We start from the raw sequence: 15,135 nt of genomic DNA on the forward strand, positions 1-15,135 counted from the left end.
CTTCAGTCATGTTAGTATAAATTGCATGAAGAGGCTCCATGCTGATGGATCTTTATATTCACTTGATTTTGAATCACTGGTGACATGCTAATCATACCACATGAGCAAGGCCTTGTTTTCATTGAGATGAAACAAGATAGTAATTTGTTGGAAGTGATACATTTTGATGTATGCAGTCCAATGAATGCTGAGGCACGTAGTGGATATCATTATGTTCTTACTTCAATGACGATTTAAGTAGATGCAAGAGTGTTTACTTAATGAATCACAAGTCTGAAATACTGAAAAGTTCAATTCTGTTTCAGGTGAAGTTCGTCGTAACAAGAGGATAAAATGTCTACGATATGATCATAGAAATGAATATGTGAGTTACGAGTTTTTGTACGCAGTTAAGACAATGTGGAAATTGTTTCGCAGTTCATGCCACCTGGAACATCATAGTGTGATGATGTGTGTGAACGTCATAGCCACGCACTATTTGGAATGGTGCATGCTATGATGTCTCTTATCGAATTAGCACTATTGTTTATGGATTATGCATTAGAGACAACTGCATTCACTTTAAATAGGGCACCGCGTATTTCCGTTGAGATGACACAGTATAGACTAAGGTTTAGAGAAATCTAAACTGTCGTTTCTTGAAAGTTTGGGGCTTCGACACTTATGTGAAAAAGTTTCAGTCTGATAAGCTCGAACCCAAAGCGGATAAATGCATCTTCATAGGATATCCAAAACAGTTGGGTACATCTCCTATCTCAGATCCGAAAGCAAAGTGTTTGTTTCTAGAAACGGATCCTTTCTCGAGGAAAGATTTCTCTCGAAAGAATTGAGTTGGAGGGTGGTAGAACTTGATGAGGTTATTGAACCATCACTTCAACCAGTGTGTAGCAGGGCGCAGGAAGTTGTTCCTGTGGCGCCTACACCAATTGAAGCGAAAGCTGATGATGGTGATCATCGAGCATCGGATCAAGTTACTACAAACCTCGTAGGTTGACAAGGTCGCGTACTACTGTAGAGTGGTACGGTAACCCTGTCTTGGAGGTCATGTTGTTGAGCAACAGTTAACCTACGAGGTATGAAGAAGGCAATGGTGGGCCCGGATTCCGACAAATGGCTGGAGGCCATGAAATTCGAGACAGGATCCATGTGTGAAAACAAAGTGTAGACTTTGGAAGAACTACTTGATGGTCACAGGACTATTGAGTAAAGATGGATCTTTAAAAGGAAGACAGACGACGATGATGGTGATAAGTCACTATTAAGAAAAGCTCGACTTGTCGCAAAGATGTTTCTGACAAGATCAAACAGTTGACTATGATGAGACTTTCTCACTCGTAGCGATGCTAAAAGTCTGTTAGAATTATGTTAGTAGTTGTTGCATTATTTTTGAAATATTGCACATAGGATGTCAAAACATTGTTTCCTCGACGGTTTCCTTGAGCAAACATTGTATGTGATACAACCAGAAGGTTTTGTCGATCCTAAAGATACTAGCAAGTATGCAAGCTCCAGCGATCCTTCGATGGACTGGTGCAAGCATCTCGGAGTTGGAATATACACTTTGATGAGATGATCAAAGATTTTGGGTTTGTACAAGGTTTATGAGAAACTTGTATTTCCAAAGAAGTGAGTGGGAGTACTATAGAATTTCTAATAAGTATATGTGGTTGACATATTGTGGATCAGAAGTAATGTAGAATTTCTGTAAAGCATACAAGGTTGTTTGAAAGGTGTTTTTCGAAGGAATACCTGGATTGAGCTACTTGAATGTTGAGCATCAAGATCTATGGAGATAGATCAAAATGCTGAATAGAAGTTTCAACAAGATGCATGCCTTGAAAAGTTTTTGAAGGAATTCGAAATAGATCAGCAAAGAAGGAGTTCTTGACTGTGTTGTAAGGTGTGAATTTGAGTAAGACTCAAGACCCGACCACGGGAGAATAAAGAGAATAGACGAAGGTCGTCTTCTATGCCTTAGCCATAGACTCTAAAGTATGCCATGCTGAGTACCGCACCTGATGTGTGCCTTGCAGCAAGTCTGTTAAGAGGTACACAGAGTGATCCAGGATTGAATCACTGATCAGCGGTCAAAGTTATCCTTAGTAACTAAATAGACTAAGGAATTTTCTCAATTATGGAGGTGGTTAAAGAGTTCGTCGTAAAGGGTTACGTTGATGCAAGCTTTGACACTAATCCGAATAACTATGAGTAGTGAAACGGATTCGTATAGTAGAGTAGATATTTGGAGTATTTCCGAATAGCACATAGTAGCAGCATCTATAAGATGACATAAAGGTTTGTAAAGAACACACGGATCTGAAAGTTTCTGTACCGTTGACTAAAACCTCTCTCACGAGCAAGATGTGATCAGACCCCATAACTATATGGGTGTTGGATTCGTTGGAATCACATGGTGATGTGAACTAGATTATTGACTCTAGTGCAAGTGGGAGATTGTTGGAAATATGCCCTAGAGGCAATAAAAAATTAGTTATTATTATATTTCTTTGTTCATGATAATCGTTTATTATCCATGCAATAATTGTATTGATTGGAAACACAGTGCATGTGTGGATACATAGACAAAACACTGTCCCTAGTAAGCCTCTAGTTGACTAGCTCGTTGATCAAAGATGGTCAAGGTTTCCTGACCATAGGCAAGTGTGGTCACTTGATAACGGGATCATATCATTATGAGAATCATGTGATGGACTAGACCCAAACTAATAGACGTAGCATGTTGATCGTGTCAATTTGTTTCCACTGTTGTCTGCGTGTCAAGTATTTGTTCCTATGACCATGAGATCATATAACTCACTGACACCGAAGGAATGCTTTGTGTGTATCAAACGTCGCAACGTAACTGGGAGACTATAAAGATGCTCTACAGGTATCTCCGAAGGTGTTCGTTGAGTTAGTATGGATCGAGACTGGGATTTGTCACTCCGTGTGACGGAGAGGTATCTCGGGGCCCACTCGGTAATACAACATCACACACAAGCCTTACAAGCAATGTGACTTAGTGTAAGTTGCGGGATCTTGTATTACGGAACGAGTAAAGAGACTTGCCGGTAAACGAGATTGAAATAGGTATGCGGATACTGACGATCGAATCTCAGGCAAGTAACATACCGAAGGACAAAGGGAATGATATACGGGATTATATGAATCCTTGGCACTGAAGTTCAAACGATAAGATCTTCGTAGAATATGTGGGATCCAATATGGGCATCCAGGTCCCGCTATTGGATATTGACCGAGGAGTCACTCGGGTCATGTCTGCATAGTTCTCGAACCCGCAGGGTCTGCACACTTAAGGTTCGACGTTGTTTTATGCGTATTTGAGTTATATGGTTGGTTACGGAATGTTGTTCGGAGTCCCGGATGAGATCACAGACATCACGAGGGTTTCCGGAATGCTCCGGAAACGAAGATTGATATATAGGATGACCTCATTTGATTACCGGAATGTTTTGGAGTTACCGGGAATGTACCAGGAATGACGAATGGGTTCCGGGTGTTCACCGGGGGGGGGGGGGGGGGCAACCCATCCCGGGGAAGCCCATAGGCCTTGGGGTGACGCACCCGCCCTTGGTGGGCTGGTGGGACAGCCCAAGAAGGCCCTATGCGCCATAGGAAGAAAATCAAAGAGAAAAGAAAAAAAAAGGGGAGGTGGGAAAGGAGAGAAGGACTCCACCTTCCAAACCTAGTTGGATTCGGTTTGGAAGGGGAGGACTCTCCCCCTTGGCTCGGCCGACCCCCTTGGGGCTCCTTGATCCTCAAGGCGAGGCCCCCCTCTCCCTCCTATATATAGTGGGGTTTTAGGGCTGATTTGAGACAGCTTTTGCCACGGCAGCCCGACCACATACCTCCACGGTTTTACCTCTTGATCGCGTTTCTGCGGATCTCGGGCAGAGCCCTGCTGAGATTAGATCACCACCAACCTCCGGAGCGCCGTCACGCTGCCGGAGAACTCATCTACCTATCCGTCTCTCTTGCTGGATCAAGAAGGCCGAGATCATCGTCGAGCTGTACATGTGCTGAACGCGGAGGTGCCGTCCGTTCGGCACTAGATCGGAGCGGATCGTGGGACGGATCACGGGACGGTTCGTGGGACGGTTCGCGGGGAGGATCGAGGGACGTGAGGACGTTCGACTACATCAACCGCGTTTCTTAACGCTTCTGCTGTGCGATCTACAAGGGTACGTAGATCGGAAATCCCCTCTCGTAGATGGACATCACCATGATAGGTCTTCGTGCGCGTAGGAAAATTTTTGTTTCCCATGCGACGTTCCCCAACAATATGTTCTTCACTTTTATGTGTAGCTCACAAGTTGTCGTATCTATGATATCTTTTTAAAACACGGTACCTTAGGTACCAATCTCATTAAAAAAGGTCGAAGAGAGTTGCTCGGTTAATAATCAGAAAACCGCGCTAAAACCGTCATAATGCACGCACAACAAGGCACACAGGGCGACCTGGCAACCTACACAAGAACGCACACAAGACGCCAAGGGGGAGAGCTCCGTCGAGGTTGTAATCCGGCTTCATCGTCATCACGCCTCCGCGAGGGTGACCCCGACTTCACCATGGACGACCATCGATGTAGCCTCCACCGCACACGAGCGTAGAGGCCTGCATCGGACAACACCAAACAGTCCACCACACGCGCCGGCGACTAGGCAGCTTCCACTTAGCCGACGAGCATTGTAGGATAAAAAGTACTGGACCTGCGCCGAGCCAGCGCCAGAACCGACCACCCGTCTTCACGTCATCGTCGCCGCAAGGTTCCTCCTCAAACAACTCCGACTTCACAAGACAAGAGAGGCACGGCGACCCCTCAAACACATCGGATGAGACCGACTACCAGAACCCAACAGCAAATCCTACTCCGCTTGAAGGGGCCATCGTTGCCACACAAGAAGCCGCGCAGATCAACCACATTGTCGGACGAGCCCCAGCCGACCACAATGTCGCGAGTGTCTAGCCCCAGGAGAGTGGAAATGAGATCTAAAGCTCTTCAAGACGACGCCCCCAAGGAGGAAGCGACGATGCCGACACCGTCGTCCGACCCAACCGGGCCTAAGGTTTTCACCTGAAGAACTGGATCCGAGGGTGTGTAGGGAGAGAACTCCTCAGCGGTGCCTCCAAGGAGGTGAGACGACATCCACACACGCCGACACCATCGGCCGACAAGCTCTTGCCCGACAAGTTTTCGCCCGGAGCACCTCCCAACACCACAACCCCACACACAACACCTCCGCTAGCACGCACGCCTCCCACCAAGCCATCACGCCGTGACCACGTAGGAGCCACGACAAACCTCGACGGAGCTAGCCCGTCCCACGGGATCCAGCCAGCCCAGATCTGACGGAGCCAGCCAGATTCGATCCAGAACGGAGAGGAAGCCACCCCGCTGGCTTGCTCCGCCACCAGCCCGCCGCTCGGCACACGGGCAGGCCCTGCCGTCGACGAGACCGCGCCGGAGAGCCGCCGCGCCCAGCGTCAGGGCAGCGTCCCGAAGTGGTCGCCTCGTCCCGCGTCGGGGCCACCGCGTGGGGAGCCGAGAGAGCCCCGTCACCGTCGACGCCGACCAGGCTTTGCCCAGCCACACCCTGTGGCGGCGACTAGGAAGGAGGAGCTGGAGAAGGGGGGCTGGAGGTGGCGGCGCAAGCGCCCTTCGAGTCGCACGCGAGGCGACGCGGGAGGGGGAGGGAGCTGGGGTAGGTGGGAAACCGTTGGTTGTATCTATGATATCATCCACAAGGTATCTATGCAGTGCATCATCGTCCGAGGCGGAACCCACACGCTGCTTCTTGGCATGGATGGGATGGTGTTACCTTTCATGAAGGGACCTGAACCTAGGTACATCATGTGCCTCGTATCGCTTGTCCCTAATTCCGTTTTCGGAGCCCGCCGACGTTCTTACTGCTCTAACCACATTTGATAAAACATCCCATAGCATGTGTCATGAGAAAACGACGATACCACCACAACCCTTCTTTCGCAAAAAAAAAAAAAAAAAAAAAAAAAAAAAAAGAACTGGTGAAGGGAGACCCGAGCCTGCATCCACACCCTCACGGCCAGGGGATGCAGCGCCGTCACGAAGACACCACAGCACAAACAGCCGTGATGTCTGTGCATTCACCTCTTCGCGCCTCTGTCCCGGGAAAAGGAGGGCGAGTCCACCGCAGCCTGGCGTACCAGCACTGGAGCAACGACGGGAGCCCCGGTGCCACCCGCAGCCCGCCAGGCGGCCAGATCTGGCCGACCCAGAGCAGGCCGACCCGAGCCGCTCCCGAGGGCGCTGAGTCGACGTTTCCGCTGATAAAGATGACATGATTTTCATCCCAATAATTTCATTACCAATACCGCGCAAAAAACGAAAAAAATAGATCATTAGTATACCTTTGTGGACGTTTGGGCCAGCCGTCTTCATTGAGATGCATTTGCATTTCTAGTTCGACGTTACAGATAGCACGACATGTATGACGCTACGTATGAAGCACCTGCTCTGTAAAATGAGAACCGCCATGGGAGGATATTTTGTGACGCCAGCCACTAGCTTCAGACGCGCTGCGCCGAACAGCTTAACTGTCGCTTATCCGATCAGAACAGATCGGGTCAGGAGCTGCAACCTTTGTCCCTTAGCCGGCTCCTCTCATCGATGGCACCTTATCGTCGACGACGTGTGCATGCGACCACCGTATATGATTGCAGCACCCGCGGCCGATCGTCGAAGCCAGCCGGAGTATTGTCGTTACGTCGAACGAAACGAACGCCACTGAAAGATCAAAGAGAGAACCAAGCACGGAACGTCGTGCAAGCGCAACTATGGAAAGCACGGGGGTAGGGAGACCGACGCCGACGGTGCAGGAGCTCGCCGGCGCCCTCGGCACGCCCGACGTGCCGGCCCGGTACGTCGCGCGCGGACACCACGAAAACGACCAGCAGCCCGCCGCGGCGCCGGTCCCTGTCATCGACATCGGCCGCCTTTTCAAGCAGGACGGCGACGCCGCAGCTGACGACGAGGCGGCGAAGCTCCGGCTGGCTCTAGAGTCGTGGGGCCTCTTCCTGGTAATTAACCATCTAATCTCATCGCTGAGCGAAATCGGTCAAGCTTGTGTTGAGCGTAACGTGTCGTGCCTGTCTGCAGGTGACTAACCACGGCGTAGACACCTCGGTGATGGACGGCATGAATGTTGCGTCGAGGGAGTTCTTCCGGCAGCCACCGGAAGAGAAGCAGAGATACACCAACCTCATCGGCGGCGAGCGGTTCCAGGTCGAAGGGTACGGGACCGACCGGGTGAGCTCGGCGGAGCAGATCCTCGACTGGTCCGACCGCCTCTACCTCAAGGTGGAGCCCGAAGACGAGCGCAACCTAGCCCTCTGGCCAGAGCATCCCCAAACCTTCAGGTGATCAGTGATCACACAAGGATGGATGCGACCGTCCTCTCTCGCAATAACAAAAGCGACTGTCAAGATTCTCAAATTTTATTTACTTTTATCAGGAATCTTTTGCACGAGTTCACCACGAAATGCAGGGTGGTGAAGGACGGACTGGTCCGGGCAATGGCGAGGCTGCTGGGGCTCGACGACGACTATATAATGGACCAGGGGAGAAGGCTGATACTTACGCTAGATTCAGCTACTACCCGGAGTGCCCAAGGCCGGAGCTCGTGTTCGGCCTCAAGCCCCACTCCGATGGGAGCGTTCTTACCGTGCTCATGGTCGATGACACCGTTGGTGGGCTGCAGATTTTGAGAGATGGTGTATGGTTCGATGTACCCATTGTTCCTCGCACCCTGCTGGTTAATATAGGAGATCAAACTGAGGTAAACACTGTCACCTCCACTCGCAGTATGCCAATCGAACCGCTAATGTCTCTGTTCCAGTTCCGAAATATACAAAGTGTAAACATAATCATTTACAATATGCAAACATATACTCGGAGTATATCTTATTATGAATCCTAGATGGTATTGATTTTGAAATCGTAGATGTTTTCTATAAGTTCTGTCAACGTTTATTGAACTTGACTTAACACAAAACTAATATGCACTGTGTTTAACCGTTTGAAGAAACATTTTATCTCGCTTCCTCAAAAAGAAAAACATTTTATCTTTGGCCTTTGGTTAAAAAATTATTTAGGATTTTAGATGAAAATGTAACATTAGATTATTCATGAAATGGTTCCACAATGAATTTTCCATATTTATTTGACACAATGAAGATATAGCGTGCCCAGATCAGAGTGCGAAGTTTTGCTGGACGGCATTGGAGGACTTTATTTCAAAAAATTCAAAAAATGATATTTCTATGTTTCAAAGAAACCAAAAATAAATATGTGAAAACTTATACATATTTGTAGTAAAATTTCGTTAAAAAAATATTTTTTGCAAGATGCACAAAAATAACAAAATTCTAGCCCAGGAACAACTAAAAAGGGCCCATTTTCATTTGTGTTTTTGTTTTTTACGTATGCGCCACATATGAAAGTATATTGTTATGAATTGTTTCCTCGACTAGTTGTATATGTATTTCGTATGTATAATTTTTTTTTTTAAAATTTCATGTGGAAATATGTTTTTTCAAGTCCACCCTCGTGCCCGGGCTCCATTTGTACTTTTCGGCCCAGATCATGACTTTATGCAGAAACTTGGGTCATCTTACCATCATCAATTTTAGCATGGATTTTATTTCATATATTCTCACTAATTATTTATATTTTGTATCTATATCATTATAAAAGTTGTAGAAAAATGGCATGCCTCCGTTAATCACACATATACTTACTCGGTTTTTAGGCCCTGTTTGAAACCACTTAGATTATATAATCTAGTTTTTATAATCTATTCTATCTTCAAACATGACATATTACGACGTAGATTATTAAAATTAGAAGAACAGATTATTAAAAACTCACAATCTACTCTACCCAGCTAAAATTAGATTGTGGATTGCTAATGACCCATTACCCTTGTAATGTTAAAGATAATTACATTTCTGCCACCGCCACCCTCCTCTTTAAAAAAATCAGAGGACAGACAGGTCATTATGCAATGTAAAACCTGAATTACAGTTTATATAATCTGGCCTCCAAACATGCCCACTTAGATTATTTTTATAAAAACCAGATTATATAATCTATCTTCATAATCCAGATTATCATAATCTATTGTGATTCCAAACAGGGCCGTTATACTAGTTGGCTCCTAATTATTTAATCTCTAAATTTACTTTGTATACATGCCAATTGTTGGGTTTCTTGAAAAATATATGATATTTCTTATATAAAAAAATATATTTGCTTTAGCTTGGCATGCTATTTGAAAATTTCTCAACAATGTTTCTAATTCATAAAAAAAATATACAATGATTGCTACATGTAGGATTATAATTTTCTTGTGCTTATATCATCTTTGTTAATGGAAGTATGCAAAAGTTCATGGTTTTACAATTTTCACACGTGTTAATGGTAACAATGGTAAGAAAAGACGCCATTTGGATTCTATTTTTCTTCCCACATTTGAGTTATACCAGTCAGTAGTCACAGTTATATGTACATTATATTTCAAAATGATTATGGGTCTACCTCCGCCATGGGTGGATCAGTTAGGAAGGTGATCAGGGGTGAAAATATTCATCACAAGTAAATCTGATGTGTTTATGCTATATATTCTTTCAAAAGTTCCACAAACTATTGGCCTAATCATAAAAAGTTGTAACAGATAATGAGCAATGGGATCTTCAAAAGCCCCGTGCATAGAGTTGTGACAAATGCTGAGAAAGAAAGGCTATCGTTGGCTCTATTCTACTCGGTTGACCCCGAGAGAGAAATTGAGCCAGCGACTCAGCTGGTTGATGAGAAGCAGAGACCGGCGCTGTACAGAAAGGTCAAGGTCAAGGACTACATTGCTGGACTCTATGAACATCTGTCTCAAGGGACGATGGTTATTGACACAGTGAAGATATAAATAAGTGTAGTATCATGCTGGTAATGCAAAACGTGTAACCGTTCTAGGGACAATTTATCTCCATGTATTGTTGCATGCTAACTATATTAAGTACTCCCTTTGTTCAGCATCACATGTCGTTTTGAACTTTGGGTATGATCTCTGTGCACAATCGTGAATGTTTTTTTTAGCAGATTTGCTATTTCTTAGGAGCCTAAAAATACCACTTTTGGTAAAATCAACGCTAACAACCATCCGATCTAATCTTGGAGATTTGTGCAAGTACGAAGGACATCAATGCTTCATCTACGGATGATTTTCACGAAGTTAATTAGTTTTATAGGCAGATGTAACACATTATAGTTTGACATCACTTGGGGGGGGGGGGAGTAAAATGCACAAAACCACCACATTAGCATCATACCTCTCGGAAGACCGCCACTTTCTAAAACGTGACATTTCACGCCGAACCAAAAAATTGACAGTGACGAAAAAACATTATTGGTGGACGCTAAGCGTTTTGATGACATCACTAATCGACTGGGCTCACTCGTCAGGCTGAGTTGGCAGGGAAAAATCGCCACATATGCAAATTGACTTTGTCTTCTTTTCCTCATATTTTTACACCTTTTCACATTTGCCAAGGAATTTAAATATCTTGCCACACATAAGAGCTGTCAGAAGACGGGTTAGGTCAGACCTAGCAAAGCAGATACCACTCGAATATTTTGAAGTTCTAGCAGAATCGCTCTGAGTTCGGTTCAGGAAGAATCAAAAGATGAACAAGAGTCATATGTAGATATGGCCGTCAAAAGATTGCCTACCGTTTAAAATTGTCATCATCAATGATGTCCACATCAATGGCTGAGAACAAGATCATGGTCTTTGTAAGTGCATCTAGTGCCCCTTAGTGATTTTGGTGGTTTGAAAACTTATAGGTTAAGAGGCTGATATGTTTGTAAGTATAGACATGCTCTATAAGTTGCTGAGGAGTTTGAGCTACTCGGTGAATATCGACCCCTAAAAATGTATGTCTTCGGGTGAAGACTTTGGTCATTCCTTGAAGACTTTGATCGCGAAGAAATTGCGAAGAAACTAATATTCCTCATGAAGATATTGAAGATGAGAAATTCGGTGTGTCCCGAAGATAATACACTGAAGACTTTGAAGCTTGAAGATTTACTCTTTATGTTTCATTTTCTTTATACATGAGTCATAGGATGGGCGGAGGAGGCCGGCCATAGACCACCTCAAAGGGAGTGGTAAGAGGTGTTGTAGCAGTACTCCGCCCACGAAAGCCAGTCCATCCAAGCTTGTGGTCGATCACCTATAATGTCGCGTAAGTACATAGCAATCACCTTATTGACGACCTTTGTTTGGCCATCTGTCTGGGGATGAAATGTCATGCTCAAGCACAACTTGACGCCTGCCAGCTGATGACGAGATGATGTATATACTTCTCGCTCCTCGTTGGTTACCCCAAGTGGAAAGGTTGAGATGTCGTCAGCAGCAAGTTTTCCCTTACACGGAGACTGTAAGGTTTATCGAACCAGGAGGACTCCTAGGATCAACAAGTAGGTGTCTCCCACCTTGGCGCTAGCAGAAGACGTGGACCTGCACACACAACAAATAACTTTGCTCCCAACGAGTACAGAGAGGTTGTCAATCTCTCCGGCCTTGTAGTTTGCGAAGGATCAAAACACAAGCAGGAATAGTAATAGTGATTGCAACGGATAGTAAATGAAAACGGTAAATGGTGCAGGTGTAAACAATGGTGGTGATATGGATCAGATTCACATGATGTTCATGTTGGGGAACGTCGCATGGGAAACAAAAATTTTCCTACGCGCACGAAGACCTATCATGATGATGTCCATCTACGAGAGGGGATTTCGATCTATGTACCCTTGTAGATCGCACAGAAGAAGCGTTAAGAAACGCGGTTGATGTAGTGGAACGTCCTCACGTCCCTCGATCCGCCCCGCGAACCGTCCCATGAACCGTCCCGCGATCCGTCCCACGATCCGCTCCGATCTAGTGCTGAACGGACGGCACCTCCGCGTTCAGCACACGTACAACTTGACTATGATCTCGGCCTTCTTGATCCAGCAAGAGAGACGGAGAGGTAGATGAGTTCTCCGGCAGCGTGACGGCGCTCCGGAGGTTGGTGGTGATCTAATCTCAGCAGGGCTCCGCCCGAGCTCCGCAGAAACGCGATCTAGAGGTAAAACCGTGGAGGTATGTGGTCGGGCTGCCGTGGCGAAAGTTATCACAAATCAGCCCTAAAACCCCACTATATATAGGAGGCAGGGAGGGGAGGAGGCAGCCTCAAAACCTAAAGGTTTGGCCGAAATTGGAGGTGGAGGAGTCCTAGTCCAATCCTAGGAGTAGGATTCCACCTTCCCACTTGGAAACTCTTTCCACCTTGTGTTTTTTCCTTCTCAAACCTTATGGGCCTTAGTGGGAACTTATTCCAGCCCACTAGAGGCTGGTTTATCTCTTCCCATAGCCTATGAGACCCCTTGGGGCGTGACACCCCTCCTGATGGTCCCCGGCACCGCTCCCGGCACTCCCAGTACACTACCGATGAGCCCGAAACTTTTCCGGTAATGCACGAAAACCTTCCGGTAACCAAATGAGGTCATCCTATATATCAATCTTCGTTTCCGGACCATTCCGGAAACCCTCGTGACATCCGTGATCTCATCCGGGACTCCGAAAAACATTCGGTAACAAACCATATAACTCAAATACGCATAAAACAACGTCAAACCTTAAGTGTGCAGACCCTGCGGGTTCGAGAACTATGTAGACATGACCCGAGAGACTCCTCGGTCAATATCCAATAGCGGGACCTGGATGCCCATATTGGATCTTACATATTCTATGAAGATCTTATCGTTTGAACCTTAGTGCCAAGGATTCGTATAATCCCGTATGTCATTCCCTTTGTCCTTCGGTATGTTACTTGCCTGAGATTCGATCGTCAGTATCCGCATACCTATTTCAATCTCGTTTACCGGCTAGTCTCTTTACTCGTTCCGTAATACAAGATCCCACAACTTACACTAAGTCACATTGCTTGCAAGGCTTGTGTGTGTTGTTGTATTACCGAGTGGGCCCCGAGATACCTCTCCGTCATACGGATCAGTGACAAATCCCAGTCTTGATCCATACTAACTCAACGAACACCTTCGGAGATACCTGTAGAGCATCTTTATAGTCACCCAGTTACGTTGCGACGTTTGATACACACAAAGCATTCCTCCGGTGTCAGTGAGTTATATGATCTCATGGTCATAGGAACAAATACTTGACACGCAGAAAACAGTAGCAACAAAATGATACGATCAACATGCTACGTCTATTAGTTTGGGTCTAGTCCATCACATGATTCTCCTAATGATGTGATCCCGTTATCAAGTAACAACACTTGCCTATGGCCAGGAAACCTTGACCATCTTTGATCAACGAGCTAGTCAACTAGAGGCTTACTAGGGACAGTGTTTTGTCTATGTATCCACACAAGTATTGTGTTTCCAATCAATACAATTATAGCATGGATAATAAACGATTATCATGAACAAAGAAATATAATAATAATTAATTATTATTGCCTCTAGGGCATATTTCCAACAGTCTCCCACTTGCACTAGAGTCAATAATCTAGTTCACATCACCATGTGATTTCAACGAATCCAACACCCATATAGTTCTGGGGTCTGATCACGTCTTGCTCGTGAGAGAGGTTTTAGTCAACGGTTCTAAAACTTTCAGATCCGTGCGTTCTTTACAAATCTTTATGTCATCTTATAGATGCTGCTACTACGTGCTATTCGGAAATGCTCCAAATATCTACTCTACTATACGAATCCGTTTCACTACTCATAGTTATTCGGATTAGTGTCAAAGCTTGCATCGACGTAACCCTTTACGACGAACTCTTTAACCACCTCCATAATCGAGAAAAATTCCTTAGTCTATTTAGTTACTAAGGATAACTTTGACCGTTGATCAGTGATTTAATTCAGGATCACTCTGTGTACCTCTTAACAGACTTGCTGCAAGGCACACATCAGGTGCCGTACTCAGCATGGCATACTTTAGAGTCTACGGCTAAGGCATAGAAGACGACCTTCGTCTATTCTCTTTATTCTGCCGTGGTCGGGTTTTGAGTCTTACTCAAATTCACACCTTACAACACAGTCAAGAACTCCTTCTTTGCTGATCTATTTCGAATTCCTTCAAAAACTTGTCAAGGCATGCATCTTGTTGAAACTTCTATTAAGCGTTTTGATCTATCTCCGTAGATCTTGATGCTCAACGTTCAAGTAGCTCAATCCAGGTATTCCTTTGAAAAACTCCTTTCAAACAACCTTTTATGCTTCACACAAATTCTACATTATTTCTGATCAACAATATGTCAACCACATATACTTATCAGAAATCCTATAGTGCTCCCACTCACTTCATTGGAAATACAAGTTTCTCATAAACCTTGTACAAACCCAAAATCTTTGATCATCTCATCAAAGTGTATATTCCAACTCCGAGATGCTTGCACCAGTCCATTGAAGGATCGCTGGACCTTGCATACTTGTTAGTATCTTTAGGATCGACAAAACCTTCTGGTTGTATCACATACAATGTTTGCTCAAGGAAACCGTCGAGGAAACAATGTTTTGACATCCTATGTGCAATATTTCAAAAATAATGCAAAAACTACTAACATAATTCTAACAGAATTTAGCATCGCTACGTGTGAGAAAGTCTCACCATAGTCAACTGTTTGATCATGTCGGAAACATCTTTGCGACAAGTCGAGCTTTTGTTTTCCTTTTAAAGATCCATATTTACTCAATAGTCCTACGAACATCAAGTAGTTCTTCCAAAGTCTACACTTTGTTTTCATACATGGATCATCTCTCGGATTTCATGGCCTCCACCCATTTGTCGGAATCCGGGCCCACCATCGGTTCTCCACAGCTCGTAAGTTCATTATTGTTCAACAACATGACCTCCAAGACAGGGTTACCATACCACTCTGTAGTAGTACGCGACCTTGTCGACCTACGAGGTTTGTAGTAACTTGATCCGAAGCTGAATGATCACCATCATCAGCTTCCACTTCAATTGGTGTAGGCGCCACAGGAACAACTTCCTGTGCCCTGCTACACA

General features: G+C 45.2%; 1 pseudogene across 1 annotated transcript; it reads left to right on the forward strand.

Annotated features, from left to right (window-relative positions):
• The first annotated feature begins 6,751 nt into the window (after positions 1-6,751).
• LOC123410493 lies at positions 6,752-10,087 on the forward strand (annotated as a pseudogene). The gene is made up of 4 exons (XR_006613046.1): positions 6,752-7,078; positions 7,158-7,417; positions 7,513-7,836; positions 9,733-10,087. The product of XR_006613046.1 is annotated as a protein SRG1-like (transcript).
• The last annotated feature ends 5,048 nt before the right edge of the window (positions 10,088-15,135 follow it).

Source organism: Hordeum vulgare, chromosome 7H (assembly GCF_904849725.1).
Source record: "Hordeum vulgare subsp. vulgare chromosome 7H, MorexV3_pseudomolecules_assembly, whole genome shotgun sequence".
NCBI lineage: Eukaryota > Viridiplantae > Streptophyta > Magnoliopsida > Poales > Poaceae > Hordeum > Hordeum vulgare.